The sequence below is a fragment of the Cydia pomonella genome, chromosome 26, assembly GCF_033807575.1.
Source record: "Cydia pomonella isolate Wapato2018A chromosome 26, ilCydPomo1, whole genome shotgun sequence".
NCBI classification, from domain to species: domain Eukaryota; kingdom Metazoa; phylum Arthropoda; class Insecta; order Lepidoptera; family Tortricidae; genus Cydia; species Cydia pomonella.
The window spans coordinates 4,970,612-4,990,761 of NC_084728.1; the positions used below are offsets into that span (position 1 = coordinate 4,970,612).

A 20,150-nucleotide genomic window follows, 5' to 3' on the forward strand; every position below is an offset into this window, starting at 1 on the left:
TAAATTAATTAAAAACGTGTATAAATGATTTCTAATAAACGTTGAAAACCGGCCTTCGTCTCCCGCCCAAATTAATGTCAATCGCTATCAATAAAAAAAAGTTTCAAATAACGCGCGTTCCAATTCACGCGAGCCCAATTTTTCGGCAAATTCCTTCGTCCACTTTTATAAGTACGAAGGATAATGAATCTGAGCGGGATCGATCTATTAACGATGCATAAGTGAGAGAAGGACAGGGATGTTGTGTACTTTCTTTTATAGATTTGCTGAAAGCGTTACGATAGGGCTCTGTATTTCAGTGCCGGTTGGTCAGTCGTCGAGAGAGGATGTTGAGTTTTCCCGTTGGTTGAAAATTTCCGCAATCTCCTCATGCGATTACCCTTTAAAATAATATTCCAATGCCCTTTTAAAGGCACAATAGTCTTTTAATTAAGTACATTTTTAAAGTTAAGAGTTTTTTGTGTAAATATGTGTGTTAGTGACTACCTAATAATAAAACATTAAATCTGCCGAACGCTTGATTTGTAGTACGATTCGTGCGTGTTTGCGTTTTCTCAGCGGCATCGTTACGTTTCCTTTGCTTTGGTGTGAGAGAAATTAAGAAAAAAAAGTGAAATGTGAGTGACAGTTTCGTGAATTTGAATTTGGAAGTTCTCGGGATCGGTACGTATAGTTTTTACTGTTTGTTTTTTATTCAGATAAATAGTGCTGTGCTCATTCAAATGTGTATTTTTAGTTTGTTTAACGTTAACGTTGTTTTCATTGTTTAGTGAAGATAACGTGTGCTCACATCTGTTTCAGCGCGAGGTGTTATTTGTTTTGGTTATGAAATTAGAATAGTTACACTTACTTATTTTATTCATTCTTTTATTCCTTTGTTATTTAGGCCGGCTTGATATTTTAAAATTAATATACCTAGCGAAAAATGTATATACAAATGCCTTCCCTAGACTTTTATCTGCTTACGTATCTGAACATGGCATAAATTAGTGCCCATAGCCATAGCCCATACCACGATTTATTGATTTATTAAATCATATCTACTTAAGACCGTGCGGCAACGCGTATGTAACTCCTCTGGAGTTGCAGGCATCTATAGGCTGCGGTAACCGCTTACCATCAGGCGGGCCGTATGCTTGTTTGCCACCGACGTGGTATTAAAAAAATGACAAATTTCTATGATTGTAATATTTTTATTTTGAAATTTAGCTTACTATTAGACGGGCTCTACGTTACAATAAGTATACTTATAGCAAAAAAAATATACTTTATATAATAGCGCATTACGATACAAGTGCGACAATTAGGAAATTCGCACATGTATCGTACAAAGTTTTACAATACATATGGCCCTTTAAATTTGCGACAAAGTCACGTAATGAGCTAATTATCGCACAAGTGCGGTAAAGTGGCACCATATGCAGTGTAATAAGTTATTTACGATACAAGTGCAGAAAATAGGAAATTCGCAACGAGTGGTGATAAATTAAAACACGACCGAGGGGTGTGTTTTAAATCGACACGAGTTGCGAATTACCTATTCGCACGTGTATCGTACAACGTTTTACAGTACATATGGCTCTTTAAAGTTTGACATATGCACGGAATGTCCTCATTCCCGCACGCGTACTGTAAAAGTAATTACTTGTCATTTACAACGATAGCTTTGCATCTCATTAGAGTTATAGGCGGTCAAATGAATAACAGACAGACAGACAACAGACGTTAAAAGTCACGTGACTACTTCCATCTTCGAGCAACACCGACTTCCGACACATCGTAAGGGAGGAGCCTAAGCATCGTAAGATATCTTACCGAACAAATCATTCTGCCATTTTTGCGGGGGAAACGTGCACACAGTCACACTTCTCACTCACTACATACAAAATCCTATCTGTAATGACGACACTATTACATAGAAAATGACACACGTCAAAGACAAATCTTGCACACCTCGATCTCTTTTTGTGTACGGACGAGTCACAACATGCACCGCCATAGGCACATTTGTGCCAATACTTTGGCAGAGGGGAAATAGTATGAATGCCGTCTCCCTTCCCTGTGTTGCTCGAAGACTTCTATACATTATTAAATTTTCCATTGGTGTTTTCCATTAACGAACGAAGCGCTGGTAGCCTAGCGGAAGCGCTGGTAGCCTAGCGGAAGCGCTGGTAGCCTAGCGGTAAGAGCGTGCGACTTGCAATCCGGAGGTCGCGGGTTCAAACCCCGGCTCGTACCAATGAGTTTTTCGGAACTTATGTACGAAATATCATTTGATATTTACCAGTCGCTTTTCGGTGAAGGAAAACATCCCATCCCAACAAGGCCTAGTTTATCCTCTGGGTTGGAAGGTCTGATGGCAGTCGCTTTCGTAAAAACTAGTGCCTACGCCAAATCTTGGGATTAGTTGTCAAGCGGACCCCAGGCTCGCATGAGCCGTGGCAAATGCCGGGACAACGCGAGGAAGAAGAGAGTTTTCCATTAACGATTGTCATCTTGGCTAGCCCCCCTGTGTCACTGCTTACTTTGTCACAGTGTCAATACTTATGAGAATGAAGTGGCACATGAATCAAATTCCTTGACTGTAACTTGCACAAATAAAACCCACTTCAAATCGCGTTCTCGTGTCATTTTGCGAGACCCATATCACCCGGCGCCATTTAGTCGGGTCCCAGGCGTAGGTAAATTCCTATGTATAAATACTTATTGGGTAAATTGCTATGTATAAATACTTATTAATGTCCTGATTTGACGGGTGCAATTAGATTAGATTAGATATTTTAAGGTCTCAGGGTGGATTTTAGAACAAAAACGGCAGAATAAACAAATCACAATTATTTTATTCGAAGTTCTAATAAATATCACAAAATTAAAGGAACAAATCGCACATTTTATATTACATAACGAAATATAAAATAACAGCATGGAACGATATCAAAGTAGCTCACGCAAACACGACGGCAGCCGATGGCAAAATGCCCCGAGCAACGGTTTGCACCAGTTTTTAGGGTTCCGTAGCCAAATGGCATAAAACGGAACCCTTATAGTTTCGCCATGTCCGTCTGTCTGTCTGTCTGTCTGTCTGTCTGTCTGTCTGTCTGTCTGTCTGTCTGTCCGAGGCTTTGCTCCGTGGTCGTTAGTGCTAGAAAGCTGAAATTTGGCATGGATATATAAATCAATAAAGCCGACAAAGTCGTACAATAAAATCTAAAAATTTAATTTTTTTTAGGGTACCTCCCCTACACGTAAAGTGGGGGTGAAATTTTTTTTTCGCTTCAACCCTAGAGTGTGGGGTATCGTTGGAAAGGTCTTTCAAAACAAATAGGGGTTTTCAAGAAACATTTTTTGATAAAGTGAATATATTCGGAGATAATCGCTCAGAAAGAAAAAAAAATTGTGTCCCCCCCCCTCTAACTTTTGAACCATAGGTCCAAAAAATATGAAAAAAATCGTGGAAGTAGAGCTTAAGAAAGACATTAAATGAAAACTATAGCGGACATGATCAGTTTAGCTGTTTTTGAGTTATCGCAAAAAGTTTTCCTTTCATAGTAAAAAGACTTACTTTAATTAGGTACTGATTATGCAAATTTGCCTATTTGTTTAACTCGGGTGAAAGGTACCGTTTCATCCCTTGGTTAACAATTTACTATACTTTAAGCTCCAGTTTAGCTTATTGTGACGTAAGAGTAACTACGGAACCCTACACTGAGCGTGGCCCGACATGCTCTTGGCCGGTTATTATACCCTATGCGTGGTAGGGTAGACTTGATGTTGCCAACAATATATTTATTTCTTAAAGAAAAAGATTCTTCGAAATGTAGCCCAGTCTTTTGCAGATTCACTACCATCACGGAACCACTAGTCGTAGTGTTCCAAAAGACCTGAGCCTTTTAGCTCTTTTTAGGGCTCGCCTCATCTCTTGAAGCCTAAAGGACTAAGCCTATTTAACTCTTTAGCTCCCGAGCCGTGTTATTTAAGAGCCTAGAATCTTGGAACTGATCTTATACCTTTAAACCAGCAATACAATATATTTCAGGGAACTCGGAAACGGCTCTAATGATATCGATAAAATTTGGTATCTGGGGGTATTCGAGGGCGAAATATCGATCTATCTAGATCTTATCTCTGGGAAAACGCGCATTTTTGAGTTTATATATGTTTTTCGAACAAAGCTCGGTCTACCAGATGTTAACCTTATTAAAGGACTACACTATTTAAAAGCTAAAAGTCTTTATCAAAATATTTAGACTGAACATTTTTTATGTAACAAAGGTAGATTTTTTTTTAATAACTACGTGTCAGATATTCCATGTAAAAATGATGTAATATTACACACCGTTGCATCGCCAGTTCCTTTTTCTTTGAACTTGGCTCTTGGCTGGACATGCTACCGCGTGTCTAGAACTGTGTACGGACCATCATTAGACGCGATTTTCCCATGGACCAGTTTAAAGGGAAGCTTTTTGTAAGCTTACATTTGGTATACATATATGACTAGGAAATCATAACTTTATAAATTAGACCTACGATCTAGAGTTTCTAAGGAAAGAGATGAGCCGTGGAATGTAACGGAACCTGTACAGGGCGTCCCAAGACTATGGGACATCAAGGGAAAGTACCTTAAATATCGTAGATAGGATATTTTGCTGAAAGAAGACTTTATGTTATTTTTAAAAGTCAGTAATTCTGCATTTAAAGATTTTCTAAGAATTACTTGCTTCGTCTGGGAATCGAACCGACTTAAATGTGAAAAAAAATCACCCCTATTTTTATGATGCCAATCGAAAGAATGGACAAATAAAATATTCTTAAGTAACATAGTATTTTAAAAGAAAGGAACAACGTAAAATGTTTGAGTTTTTCAAGAAAATTATAAAGTTATCATTAAAAATTACATTGCAAGTTAAATAAAAGCTTATAATATTTATTTTTTCAAAATTTTCTTAACCGTTGTAAGGCTGCCTTACGACATGCGGAGCTGAGAGACGTGCAGGAATCAGCGTTATAATAGCAAATGCATCCGCTCATCTTGGCCTCAGTGGCAAGGCAGCCTAAATGAATGTACTTTACTAATGCTATACTATATTGCCGTATATGTATATTTGAGTTTATATAAAAAGTGCTTAAGTGCCAGTAGGCGGGGCATGTCGTAGATCTCATGGTCGCTAGGGCGGAAAGATTCTTGAGTGCTCACGCCAGGGTCTCCAAGCGTGGGCAGGCCCAATACAAGTGCTAGCATATCTGTAGGTAAAGTAGCAACATATCATCTCCCTCTATACATTACTAGTCAGCTTTAGTGTATGTGAGCTGAAGTAGACCTTGCGAACCCGCCCGCTCCGCCATATTGGAAAATATGTAAAACGTGAATCGACAAATAATAGTATTTTATACAATCGTGATATAATAGAGAGCTTTTCAGTCGAGTACCGTATTTAAGCAATAAAGCTTGCTGAGTTGCCTAAGTAAGGTACGAGATTGAAAAGCTTGATTATATCACTATTTATTTAATCGTATGGCATGCATAAAGAAGGCAATCAGAGTATAGCCTTGAGGTCGCTAAGCCAGGTAACCAACTCAGGCGTGACTGACTCCAGATCTTCAGCTGGTCCAGAATACGAGTGAAGGGGACAGCGTTGGAAAATATGGTCAGTGGTCTGCTCTTCCTCGCCGCACTCGCAGAGAGGAGAATCTTTCCAACCCCATTTATATGTTAGGGAATTACAACGGCCATGCCCAGTTCTCAGCCTATTTAAGCGACACCAAAGTTTGCGGGGGAGGTCAAACCCTTTTGGTTTTTTTGTTGGGGCGGTGACATGGGTGACATGGGAGTGGTGCCCTGTTGTAGCAGCAGACCACTCCGTTTTCCACCGATCTGAGATAGAGAAGTTGTTCAGAGTCTGAGCTGCAGAACAGGGTGGATTTCGGGATTTTAGTCGCTGGGGAGGTGGACGGCAGAATTCATCATGAACTGGCAGCGCGGGATTCTTGACGATTTTCTCAGTTTCCCTCTTCAGAGCCCGTAGTCGTCGGAGATGAGGTGGAGCTATGTGACTTAATGCCGGTAGCCAGTGGGCGGGTGTGGATCGAATGGTACCAGATATGTAGCGCATAGCCTCGTTTAGCTTAACGTATACTTTGTGGACATGTGTGCTTTCAAGCCACACCGGTGCGCAGTATATATATCACTGTGTTGTATACAATATTACTTTTTCTACGAGTCATCTAAAATAATACTGTTTTATCTATAAACCCTAAATAATTAATAAAAATTGGTATCTCAGTAGACAAATATGTGGTACAAAAGACACAAACGCGCGACTCCCGTCCGCCCCGCGGCCCGCGCCTGTTCAGACTTTTCTATGGGAGCGCGGCAGCACGTGATCAGTCAATTCTTTTTATAGTTGACTACAGCGTATCGAAATGAATTTTATAGTTGAGTGGGAGCCCATACATGAAAGTCCGCAATTATAGTTTGGTATACGAAATCTTAATTTAACCATTTCAGTCGACGAGTAGAAAAATTAATAAATTGCACCTGCTAACAATAACTCAGGAAAATCGGCTGAGAAATGCCATATGTATAGAACAGTAGGACATACGAAAGAATTTTTGCCAAATAATGCGCAGTAATGTACCAAAAAGAATTTTCAGAAATTGCAAAGTTTCCATGAAGTATTCTCGGTATTTTTCCTGCACCTTTGTTGCCAACCCTTGTATTGTACACGGGCAATTTTCCGCAACTCGACGACTGGCGCCTATTTTGCGTGACATGTGGGGTTGGGCTAGTCCTGCCAGCCCAGCTCCTCGAGGAATCCTATCAAACCCTTAATATTGAGTAGGACCTCGGGGAGGTTTCTCGGGGATCCGAGATGTTTAGCCCTGTATGGAGTCACTCCGCTGCATTCCAGCACTACGTGAGAGGCTGTTTCTTCTGTCTCCATGCATCCTCGGCATAAGGGACTGTCTGTGACACCTGTTATGAAAAGATGTTTGTTAAATAGTCCATGACACTGGTTACCATACTCAGTCGAGCCTTCCCTAGTTGAAGGAGCGCCCTTGTGAGCTTTCCGTTGATACCAGACATGGCTTCTTTTGCCTGTCTGCATCCAGTCTGGTTCAGCCAGTGTTCTTGCCAAAGCTTCTTTTTATTATTATTATTGTATCTCCTTGGATTTCACGGGCCTATAAATCCCGGTCTTTTGATAGGCTTGCGTGGGGATATAGATCCAACACGTAGAGGCCTCTTGGAGAGCTTTAATGTCATGTAGAACGCCTGCTGAAACCCGTTCACGGGCGCAACAATAGACACCCATGAACCGGTCGCAACAGGCATTGGGACTATTGTAGTAAAGTGAACAGTATAACGGTCTATGGATTGAAGTTTGGGAGGACAATGAGACTGGGTTATTGCAAAGATATCCGGACACCTGCCATAACAATGTTTCCACTAGTTATCGAGGCAGGCGGTGACTCGCCGCCCACTAGATGGGCCCCTGAAAATGCCGTCGTGAAGACGACCAGGAGCAACACCGGTGTGAGCGGCTCAGGGGTGTAGAGAGGTGTACGCCGCTTTCTACCCAGTGGCTGATAACAGCCACTGTGCCAACTCGCGTCTTATGCAAGTTTTCACTTCCACCCCTGGAGCATTTAGCTCTAACGACTCCTCTCTGGACGGCCAATGAAGGCAAGCCAGAGCTGAGAGTCCTGCGGGTCCCCTTGGGGTCCATTCCGACTGACGAAGACACGCCGGAGACGGAGACCCTGACCGACTCTCGGGAGTACTCGGGTCCGTGGGGTCGTTACTCTCCAACAGCTCGCCACAAGCTGCCCTGCGGTATTATTATTATTATTTATTATTAACATAAAATGATACATCTCCAACAGATACGGAGTCCCACAAAACAGTTAGTTTTGATTTCTGACACTTGGAATAGATGCCAATGATATCGTGTCATTCAAGAAGAAGCGTGCCTTCACACGTAATGTCATATTATTAAAGGTGAGATTTGACAAATCTACGCGTCATCGTGGATGACACGAACTAGAGTGACGTAAACGTTGAGCAATAATCCCTAATCTTAACGGGAACTTTCTAAGTGGAAACTTCCATGAGAATATTCTATCTGGCATAGTGGGTAGTGAGGTAGTGACCCTGAATGAAGCCGATGGTCCTGGGTTCGAATCCCGGTAAGGGCGTTTATTTGTGTGATGAGCACAGGTATTTCTTCTCGAATCAGTGGTGTTTTCAATGTATTTAAGTATTTGTACATGTATAGTTGTCTGAGTACCCACAACACAAGCCTTCTTGAGCTTACCGTGAGACGTAGTCAATCTGTGTAAGAATCTCCTATACTATTTATTTATTATTTATTTATTTATTTAATGTTCTTATGTAAGTTTCCAGAAATTTTTAGAGTGGGTGAGGGCTGGTATTATGTCTGTTTTCTTAAATAACTTCAAAACTATTTATCTTAAAATTATAAGAAAAAATATATTCTCACAATGATAAACCCTAAAGAAGGAAGGTATTCTCTCATAACTAGTCGGATGAGATATCTTTTAAAGACAAAATTCAACATATTAAGTATAATAAAAAAAGACATTTCATTTGTAATATATTCCGAGTAATTAGGTATACGAAACTTATGTATGAGTCCGTATAAACACTAGATTCTAGATAAAATAGTTTGTTTACCATTTGATATCAAGGACGTCTGTCACACAACACACAGTTGAATAACATGTAAAGTACGTAACAGACATTAGAAGATAACCTTTTACCGATATGTGGTGCGAATAGATAGTATAGTTGTTAGCTTTGTAGCTGGCCCGCAATGGATTATCCTTTGTCTATTGTTAACTAAAACCACGCGTGCCACCTGCAAATAGCAACTTATTTTTTTTTTATCCTTTATTTCAGGCAAAACCCATAAAAGTGTTAGTATTACACAACATAACTTACAACACTATTGTTAGTACATACAGAGATCACAAACACAGACATAACCGGATTATACCTACCGTGGCGAGGCATATGTCTGTCTATTCGATATTTATTTTAGTCTTCAATAAAAATATATTTTTAGTTTTGTACTCAATTAAGTACAATATTATTGATTTTACTATTTTTCTTATTATTAATCTTTAAACTAAAAAAAATGCGTACATAAAAGACAAATAAATACACTAAAACATATAAAAGCTCAAAAACGCGCTTTTCCCCAGAGATGAGACCTAGCTAGATCGATTTTGCGCCTGCGAAAACCCCCTTATATAACGATGCTCTTACCTATTGATTTATTGAAAGTACCCTCAAGAAATGTTATAATAAATTATACTTAGTCATGTTTAAAAAAAAACACATGTATTTTACTTTCCGCATATTCGAAATTGAAATTAAAGTGTTTTATATCGGATGAAAGGCATCATTTGAGCTTCGGAATACTTAGGTTAAGTAAATATCATGCCGTCTTAAATAAAACATTCACATTCTTTATTATTTATTTATCCCTTGAAACTTAAGGATATTTTACCTATTTACTCGCAACCCAAATCCAACATTTCTCCGATATTCTGTCAGCTGTCAAAACGGGAAATGCTGCCGCGTTTGACAGATTAATTAACGTCAAAGTTATGTATGACGTTAACGTTATTTTGACGTACCGTACAGTAACTTAGTAACGGAGCTGGGATATAACATTTGAGGGTTCCTCTACACGATGGCCCAGCGTAGGCCAGTCTAAGGGACGCAGCTATGCGGTGGAATGAAATAGCAATATCACTTGATCCCTCTAACGCATAAATGGACTGGCCTGCGCTGGGCCATCGTGTAGAGGAACCATAACACTTTCGCGTTTTGAACACATATTATGGCTCCTCTATACCATGGCCCAGCGTTGGACCAGCGAGATGGCCATGCGATGGTTGAGAGCACGCACTATGGAATGGGTCACGTGTAGATGCGTACGCACCATCGCTAGTCCACTACCTTTCATGTGCGGACGAAAAACCTACACCATGGCCATCCCATCGCAGTCCCGCCGCGCCATAAGCCATCCAACACCACTACCCTCTCTACACGCTGGCCCATCTTACCTAGTGAGCCAGTATGATGGCCCATCGTGTAGAGGAGCCATTAAAACATATTTAAAATCGAGTCTATGGCGAATTTATTGTGTTAATCATTATTATAGGCCAATACATGCCTGATTCAATGACTTACATCAAATTTATGTATTTACTAGAAGTTATACAGGCTATTAAAAGTACACAAAACGAATACTTACATATTTTAATTTTTTTCTCATCGATCGACGTGGTTTATTCCTCGGACACAAATCACAAACTGGCATTTACGTTCAATCTTGCCAACCGTAAAAAAAGGAATGCGATCAGAAAACGTAATATTCGAGTTCGAACCTCTCCTTTACTCTCACTAAAACGTAATTAGAATGACAGGGAAAAATGTCCGCAGTTGACGAACTTCGATTTTCGCGGTTATTATAGCCTGAAGTAAAGTTATCAAAGTAAACCCAGTAATGAAAGTAACCAGCCCCATTCCACGGTAAAGCCCGACCAGAACTGAGAACTCGCGGTTCGCCAAAAATATAGATCAATTGAATGTAATACTTAGTCGGTAAAGGATCGAAATCCGCGTGCGACTTATTGCAAGGTCTGCGGAGCCCTTAAAAGTCACCATTGTATCTGTGGTAAGCCGTAATCTTTCTTGTCAAATGTCAAATACCTATATTAAGTTTTATGGAGTGTGGAGGGAAATCTCTTATGGTAGAACTGTTGCAAAAGTTACCGGCTCTCAGCTATAAATAATAGTTCTAAATCTCTCCAGAGTAGCGCTAGAGTAGCTATGAACCTAGGAGTTATTGACGGAGTGAAGGGCGCTGTCTATGATTAGTTTTTTTCTCACGTATTCTAGGTATTGTAGCGCCACCTATTTAAGGTATTTTGATGACACTTTTTGGTACATGAAGATTCCATTCCTTACCTCCACCTTCCATACTAAGTTTATTTGATTTCGTTTTTATCTTGCTAATTATTTTAAAATCGAAAATTTAAAAACAATAAGTATTACAAATATGTAAACCGAGCACTTTCATTTGATACCAAACTCGACCACACTTTCTTGCAAATAAATGACCACAATAGCAAATAGCTTTTTGGCCTTCTAGCTCCATAACCCCTTGATCGAGCCTGCTCATAATTTAATAACTAAAATATAATTAGAAATCGCTGCAACCAAATGGCAAGAGCAGCGAAACGACGTTACATACACGACAACATCACGACATCTTCTCCCGCGGACACGTGGAAATTTCTCCGATCACTCGGGATTGGTAAAACCAAGGCCGATATCGACTCGCTTCCTTTTTCTCTTGACCACTTAAATTCGCATTTCTCTCAAACTCCTGTTCTTAATTCCATAATAAAGTTTAAAACCCTATGTTATATCGCGTCTCTACCTACTCCCAATGTTGATCCTTTTTCTTTTGCCCCAGTTACGGATGATGAGGTCCGAAAGATAGTCATGTCAATTAGGTCGAAAGCTGTTGGACACGACAATGTGAGTAGAGTCATGATCACCCTTATCCTCGACAGCATATTGCCCATCGTCACCTATATTGTAAATACTTCGTTGCTTACTGGGGTCTTTCCTTCATGTTGGCGTAAGGCCTTTGTTATCCCACTTCCTAAATTATCTAACCCTAGTTCTCTAAATAATTTTCGGCCCATCTCCATTCGTCCTTTTCTCTCGAAAATTCTTGAGGCAGCAGCTCATAAACAGATTTCCAAATTTATACACGGTAACAACCTGCTTTCTTCGTTTCAATCGGGATTTAGATCAGGGCACAGCACCACCACCGCACTTCTCAATGTTGTTGAAGATGTCAGAAATGCCATGGAGAATTCCAGAGTAACGGTGTTGGTGCTTATCGATTTCTCCAACGCTTTTAATGCGGTTGATCATGACCTACTTGTTGCGACTCTTACACATCTGAGGGTCTCATCAAAAGCGACTGAGTGGTTCGCGTCTTACCTTTCTGACCGCGTTCAGGCTGTTAAAGCCAGTGGATGCTTATCTGCTTGGTGTGACCTGAACACGGGAGTACCACAAGGTGGGATCCTTTCTCCTCTTTTATTCTCAATCTTTATTGACCAAATCACAAAAAAATCACCTCCAAAATCCGCAGCTCTTACCATTTATATGCAGATGATTTGCAACTTTACGCCCATGCTTCTGTGGAAAACGTAAATTCTGCTGTTTCCCTCATCAATGACGATCTAGTTTACATAGCTGAATGGTCCAATAGCTTTGGCATCAGTGTCAATCCGGCAAAATGTCAGGCTATTATTCTGGGTAGCCATCATCAACAAGTAAAGCTTGGTGCGGTTTCTGTCGCGCCGATTTTGTTTGATGGCACTGTTATTCCAGTTACTAAACAAGTGAAAGATCTCGGCCTTGTATTAGATTCTAGCCTTACCTGGAATGACCAAGTCTCTGAAATAAGTCGGAAAGTTTCAGGAACATTGCGTTATCTCTATAAATTTAAGAATTTTCTCCCAGTAGGTACTAAGAAATTACTTGTGCAGACTCTAATTTTGCCAGTTATTGACTATGTGGACGCGTGCACGACTAATATCTCTCAGGAGTACCTCAATAAGCTAGACCGTCTTATGAATAATGGCATACGTTTCATTTTCGGACTTCGCAAATACGACCATGTTTCTTTTTATCGCCGTCAGCTAAATTGGCTCTCCATCCGTCGTCGTAGGTCCCTTAGAATCCTGAGTATTTTATTCTCCATTTTGTTCGAGCCTTCCTCCCCTGGTTATCTTAAACGTAAATTCACTTTCATCACCCCCCGTCCAGGATGTGAACTCCGTTCCTCCCGTTCTCTCAAACTCTCGATTCCTTCACACCGTACTGGTTTTATGTCTAACTCTTTCGCCGTTGAGGCAATCCGTCTCTGGAATTCCCTCCCTCTCTTTATTCGACAAGCCCCAAGCAAACCCGTTTTCAAACGACTACTTCGCAAGCATCTTCTGTCAGAAGAACTTAAATAAGGTTCACCATCATGTATATGTACATAATTATATGTATTAGTCTATCTTTTATACATTATATAAGTAGTAGTATTTAACTATTTATATATTTTTGATATTATTTGACTTCACGTTTAATTTTTTCCTTATTATTTGTTATTATTTTTTCCTGCACCAACATACACAAATGTCTCTGTTTGACCCAATGGTTGACTGGTAGAGAATGCCTTTTGGCATTAAGTTCGCCATTTGTACATTTTTCTTTATGTGTGCAATAAAGTTTAAATAAATAAATAAAATAAATAATTCCCTCAACTACACCTTTACCCAATTTCACTTAAATTAGAACAAAACTACTTAAATTATTGTCTATCAAACTACTTATCCTCTGATTTAGCTTAAAAACATTAAAAAGTCGGAAAGTGCCCCTAGCCTGCCGTGTGTTCCAAGTTGAACGTAAGAACTTCGCTTCGCTCGCTCCTTCGAATATACCTATTTACTTAGGTATTCATGACTACGTATAAACACATTTACACATTGAATAACATCTATTTCAGTTTATAATTTATAGGTGTATATACTCTGTATCTTTAGATATTTAAATAAATGTAAATAAAATCTACCCTCAAATGGCTCCTTAAGCCAGTTGAGGGTAGATGAACACATTACATGATCAAATAATGTAGGTTAAAGTCAGGTCATTCAGTGACAGATCCAGGTGGTTTTGCATTTGGTTGCTTAACCAATAAATCTTATAACTACCCGAAAATTTACAAATTATTTGTTTTCTTTTATTTATTTACCTAAAGATACAGAGTATAGTAGTGTCACGATTTAAAAACACAAATCAAAAAATATTTAACGAAATAACTTGCTTTGTTCCTTAGTTATAAATAATTCTGGTATCATCAAACCTGGCGCATTTAAAAAAAATACTACATCGGTGGCAAACAAGCATACGGTTCGCTTGATGGTAAGCAGTCTTCGTAGCCTATGGACGCCTGCAACTCCAGGGGACTCTGCACCCTCGTTGAGCTCTGGCAACCTCATACTTACTGGCAGGAACACAACACTATGAGTAGGGTCTAGTGTTATTTGGCTGCGGTTTTCTGTAAGTAGGTCCGTTTTAAGTAGGTCTACTTTTATGGCAGTCCTAGGAATTTTTTGACTTAACCCCTAAACTTTAGAACACTACTGGCCGACAAAGTCTGTCTCTTTTATACCACGCTGAATAGATAGAGAGGACTAACGTCGCGTGTTAAGGGATAGTATGGGTTTGAGCTATTTACGGGGCACGAAGATCATAAACGTAAGAATGTGTAGATGTTTCGCAGTTTGACATACATTCTTTTATGGAGAGAGGATAATGGAGGACATACAAACGTAGTCCCTATTTTCCTCTCTGGATATAGACATTATGTAAATATGTTTTCACAGATCGATTTAACTACATTTATCAAATCACTTAGTTAATGAAAATGAAGTGAAGAATAAGAATAAATTTCATTATCAATAAAATACATCACAGAATATGTCAGGGGTGTCCGCACTTGGTCCGCACTAACTAACCAGTTACAATTAAAATTATTGAACTAAGTTACTCAATAAAGTAATATTGAGATACACATTAAAATAAAGAGTAATAGCCTAATTATTACCTTTTTCTCTATTCTAAAATTTTTCAGTTCCGCCACAATTGGTGGTCGAAGTGACACTCAAAAGGCCTATGATGATACAATAAGGGCTCCTCTACACGATGACCCATCATAGGCCAGTCTTAAGGGACGCAGCTATGCGGTGGAATGAGATAGCAATATCACTTGCTCCCTCTAACGCATAAATGCATCCCTTGGACTGGCCTACGCTGGGCCATCGTGTAGAGGAGCCATAACAATTTGCCCTAAGTATATAAATTATATTAAGTTAAATTGCCTATGATAGATAAATAGTGAAAATATTAATTCATTACCACAACATACATGGTAGGTTATAGATAAAAAGAAGACATGCAGCTTAGAATGAAACATAAAAACTAGTTTAAAATTCTTGAAATAAAATAAAAAATGGCTCCTCTACACGATGGCCCATCGCAGGCCAGTCCAAGGGACGCATTTATGCATTAGAGGGAGTAAGTGATATTGCTATCTCATTCCACCGCACAGCGGCATCCTTTAGACTGGCCTACGCTGGGCCCTCGTGTAGAGGAGCCCTCATACAAATACCAAACCATGTCTCGTGGCAGAGAATAGGCGCTGGCTCAGCAAGCCACATTGCTGATATTCTGCCAGGAGCTTACAAAAACAAAGAGACTACTACTGTACTACGCTTAATTCTAACTTAATGATGCTCAAATTGTGTGTGTACTGGCGTGTACTTTTGTGCATTAGATGTAGCAATATCAAATATCAAACATTTATTCAGCAAATAGGCCACAGGGGCACTTTTACATGTCAATTTTTTACGAACAATAAAAACAACAAAATACAATTACAAATGAAATCAATGAAATATTAGATACTTTATTAGAGATGTATCTCCAAATGTGGAATTACACGAAAAAAAACTATGATAAAAATATGCAACCAACAAATACTAAAATTCTTTAGAGATGTCAAAGTCTCTAAGTGTCAGAGATAAAATATAAAAAAACGATCATTAAACTATCCTTAGACATGTGAAGGGTATCCAAGACTTGAATTCTTATATAAATAATTAAAAGACAAGAAATTTAATCAGACAAACAGATCGTTTCCCGTACTTGTTTTATGTGAATAATTTGATGATATTTAAGTTATCATTTTGTGGCTTTTTAATAAGGTATAAATTTTATTTACAATAACAATATACATAATGGATATATACAGAGGATAACTATAACTAGCTTACACCTAAACTAGGCTCTTGAGACAATGTACCAATTTTATCGCAATGATACGTTGTGCGAGGAAGCCGCCAGTTCTTCGGTCACCAGTTAATGTATACGTAGTAAGTATATAAGATTAGTAAGTAATTTAAGTACATTATTGAAAATGAATTTATCCGTGTTATTTCTGGCATGAAAGTAGTCTTATTTTTAATTACTGCTGGTTACAGTTTTTCAATACACGTCCAACAGAGACGAGAGGCAAGAATAATGTCCGTTTTGCTAATTGAATTTAAGGATGTACAATATTGGGAACGCCGGTCGGAATGTCAATTAGAATCGTCCTTCCACAGAGAGATATATTGTTTTTAGACTTTGTTTAAGTAAAATTGACGAATATATTATAGTTACTGTGTTTTTATTTATTTCCGTTAATTTCAAGGGTGCATCTCTGAGCTTAAGTTAAGTAACTTTCTCAAAAACATCGTATTCTAATTAACTCTATTTCGGAGATAATCAATAATTTGTTTTTATTTGCTTCAACTGTATAACGCTTCAACTGTTGTTTACTCTGAGAGTACGTCTGAGGGCTCCTCTACATGATGGCCCAGCGTAGGCCAGTCTAAGGAACGAAGCTATGCGGTGGAATGAGATAGCAATATCACTTGCTCCCTCTAACGCATAAATGCGTCCCTTGGACTGGCGTACGCTGGGCCATGATGTAGAGGATCTATGAATGTCTGTCAAGTTAGACCAGTTTGACAGCACTGGCTTCCCTCGAATGCGGCTGACCCAAGTTGATAAGGCCCTTACGAGATGTAAACTTGCCTTAGGGCCTGAGGGCCTACCGCGAACCACGTTCGACGTGTTGCCTCCCTGTCACACTTAGGTACGAATTCACCAGTGCGACAGAGAGGCAACACGTCGAACGAGGTTCGCGGTAGGCCCTCTGTTTATATATTGATTAGTGCTTAGATGTTTAGAATGAGTTCATACATTTGCGACTAAAAGTAAGTACTATCTCGGTCGGAAGTGTGATGAAAAACATTGTGTGTGCCACGAGTGGTGCAAAAATTACGAACTCGTGTTAATTCAGCCCTCACCTAACACTTGTTCGTAAATTATTGTTTAACACCCGTAATACACAATATACTATTTCATTTATCTCGAACAAAATCCACAACACACTTCAGAATAATATTTGGGATAGTAATTTCTAAAAGTGTCCCAGCATTATCCCCAAGCGACATTACAGCGAAGTTCCCCGAAAGTTGTCCCGGCAAAATATTATTATAGGGCAATTATACCAACTTTCCTGCTTTCGATTACTTCACGACTTTCTGTGAAAATAATACTTTTACATGATCTGTTGTATACTTAGTTGAGTTTCGGAAAGTGGATTTAAATAATACTTACTGTCTTAATTTTGTGTTAATTTGGCAAAAAAAATGGCAAAAAAATTAAAGGCCCATCAAGAGCCTTTAATTTTTTTGCCATTTTTTACGTGACCTTTTTTGCCACTTTTGTGTTATTGAGCGGCGTGAGCCCTTTGTATCCTTATAGGAAAAAAAGTGTCCTAAATTTCCATACATATTTCAAGCTTTCCTTTTTATTACCGCCATACAAAGTAGTTACGGTCACTAGCGACTAGTTTAGGATGGGCTTGGATTTTTACCATGGGATTTTTACCATGGGCTCGCCTGCTCTTCGGGTGCCGGCCGCTTGTCTCGCCATGCCGCCCTTAACGACATCCTAAGAAGGGCACTCGTCAGTGCCGGCATTCCCGCCGCTCTGGAGAGCCAAATAGTGCGGAACGACGGTAAACGCCCTGACGGGATGTCGTTAATTCCCTGGAAGATGGGCCGCGCGTTGGTATGGGACGCCACTTGTGCTGACACGCTAGCGGCTTCCTACCTTCCATCGACCAGCAGGCATGCTGGTGCGGCGGCGGACACTCGGGAGCGTCAAAAGGTAGCCAAATATAGCTGTCTCGGCGCTCAATACGAATTCGTTGCGTTTGGCGTCGAGACACTTGGTTCGTGGGGCAGAGGGGCACAGATACTCCACAAGGCGCTGGGCAAGCGGCTGAGGGAGGCAACGGGCGACCCCCGCGCGGGCAGCTTTCTCGCACAGAGAATTGCAATCGCAATCCAGCGCGGGAACGCTGCCTGCGTGATGGGCACCCTACCAAGGGCGCAAAATTTTGATAGGTATTTTTAATTTTTAGCTTTAGTTATTTTAATTGTAGTTAGATTTAGTTTATTATTCATGTTGTGAAATTTTTGTATTTTAATAAGTATTGTTAACTCATTAAATGTATTAGTTTAGGAGGACGTAACTATTTAAATGTATAATTGTTGGTGCAATAAATAATATTTACTTACTTACTATTTAGGTAGTCGTCAGCCGACAGACCAGATAGTTCCATCCTGTGTACTCATGGGTCAAAATTATTAATTAAAATATATCGACATTTTATACTTGTACCTATTGCACTTTTGACATATAATCATTATTTATGGGAATATAAATAAAAATAGTAAATTTTGACATGCTTATTATTATTCTAGTCTATTTTATTTTGAATTTGACATGTTAATTTATTATTTATTTTTATAATCATTATTTCAATTAATTTAAATTTTACATTGTTATTATGTCAATATTATGAATTATTTATATTATGTTTGGATTTGATTTTAATGTACTTACTAACTCCTAGCTATAACGATGTTACTAACAATGTTTTATGGAATTCTGAAGGTACTAATTTTTTTTTTATTTATATTGGAAATTTCATACCGTCGGTATTCACAACCAAATTAGCTTAAACCTTAGTTGGATCATCAATTAAAGTCTTCTGTACCTACAATCTACATATGTATTTAAGATAAAAAATATTCGTCAAAGTATACTACATATATGAGGGCAATACTAAAAGTTCTTAGAAAAGGCTGCTTAGAGATCATAAAAAAAGAGGCATAGATAAATAGATCATTTATTTGGCAGCTCCAAAAACACACAATATAAAGTTTAAATCATCATATAAGACACAAAATATTACAATCACAAAAATAAAAATGGCACAAAATCAAATTGAGACAACGGGAATAGGAATAATAAATAAAAAATAAAATAAAATAAAAAGTACCTACATACTGTGTGCATTGCAGCAGGACAAAAGGGTCACTGCTCAGTGATACTCTTCACTCTTTCGAGTAAAGCACTGGTTTTCTGCCGGAACCCAGGTCACAACAGATGTACTTTAAATAAAATGAGGGTGTGTGTGGCATTATTTATGAAAATATAACTCTTTTTTTTAAGTAAGTATATGTCTTTTGGTCGTTACTGTGTTTCCGAATTGCTGGCAATTTGGAAATAGTACGTCGAGTGTTATTCGACATTTTCGAATTTCGACCCACAATTTTTTTGTGTCACTATTTTAAACGATTTTCATTGTGTGCTCAGCCAACAACACAGTTACAATAGGCTTCAGTTATATTTTCATAACTAAGCCTAGTTCTCGTACGTCTGTTTATTCTTAGAATTTCAAATTTAATCGCTTTTATAGTCTCTAATCGACGATCGTAGAGAAGCATGTCATTCAAGAGCAGTGTCATAAGGTTACATCGCAGTTGTGCAGTTAATAAGAAAACACTGACAAAAAATTGTATATCAGCAGTTTCTGACATTCCTCAATATTCACATGACACCATTAAAAAAATTCTTGCATAAATATTTACGTGTAAAAAAACTTAATCACGATAGGTTCATGAATTTCATACAAAACCTCCGAGGACCTAAACACGCCATCACACCATACAAAAAAGGCACTGGAAGAATGAGCTGTGTGCGCTTCAGGATAATCTTATCCTAATGAAAATTTGTACGCGTGCTCAGAAAGAGTTAAAGCTCGCATTAAAACCGTGACGGCCTAATTGCTTCAGCTTTTTCTATTCTAGAAACTTTGAAGCGGTGGTGGTCGAGTGGATATGACGTCCGACTTTCAATCCGGAGGTCGTGGGTTCAAATCCTGGCTCGTACCAATGAGTTTTTCGGAACTTATGTACGAAATATCATTTGATATTTACCACTAGCTTTTCGGTGAAGGAAAACATCGTGAGGAAACCTGCATACATCTGCGAAGAAATTCAAAGGTGTATGTCAAGTCCCCAATCCGCATTGGGCTAGCGTGGGGACTATAGCCCGAGCCCTCTCGCGCATGAGA

The 20,150-nt window shown here is 38.9% G+C and overlaps 1 protein-coding gene across 1 annotated transcript in view; it reads left to right on the forward strand.

Annotated features, from left to right (window-relative positions):
* The window catches only part of LOC133532149 (diacylglycerol kinase 1), a 255,031-nt gene continuing 234,881 nt past the window's right edge, over nucleotides 1-20,150 (forward strand). Inside the window, exon 1 of the mRNA XM_061870680.1 lies at nucleotides 1-663. The gene's annotated coding sequence lies outside the window, so the exon portion shown is untranslated. The remainder of the gene's footprint in view (nucleotides 664-20,150) is intronic.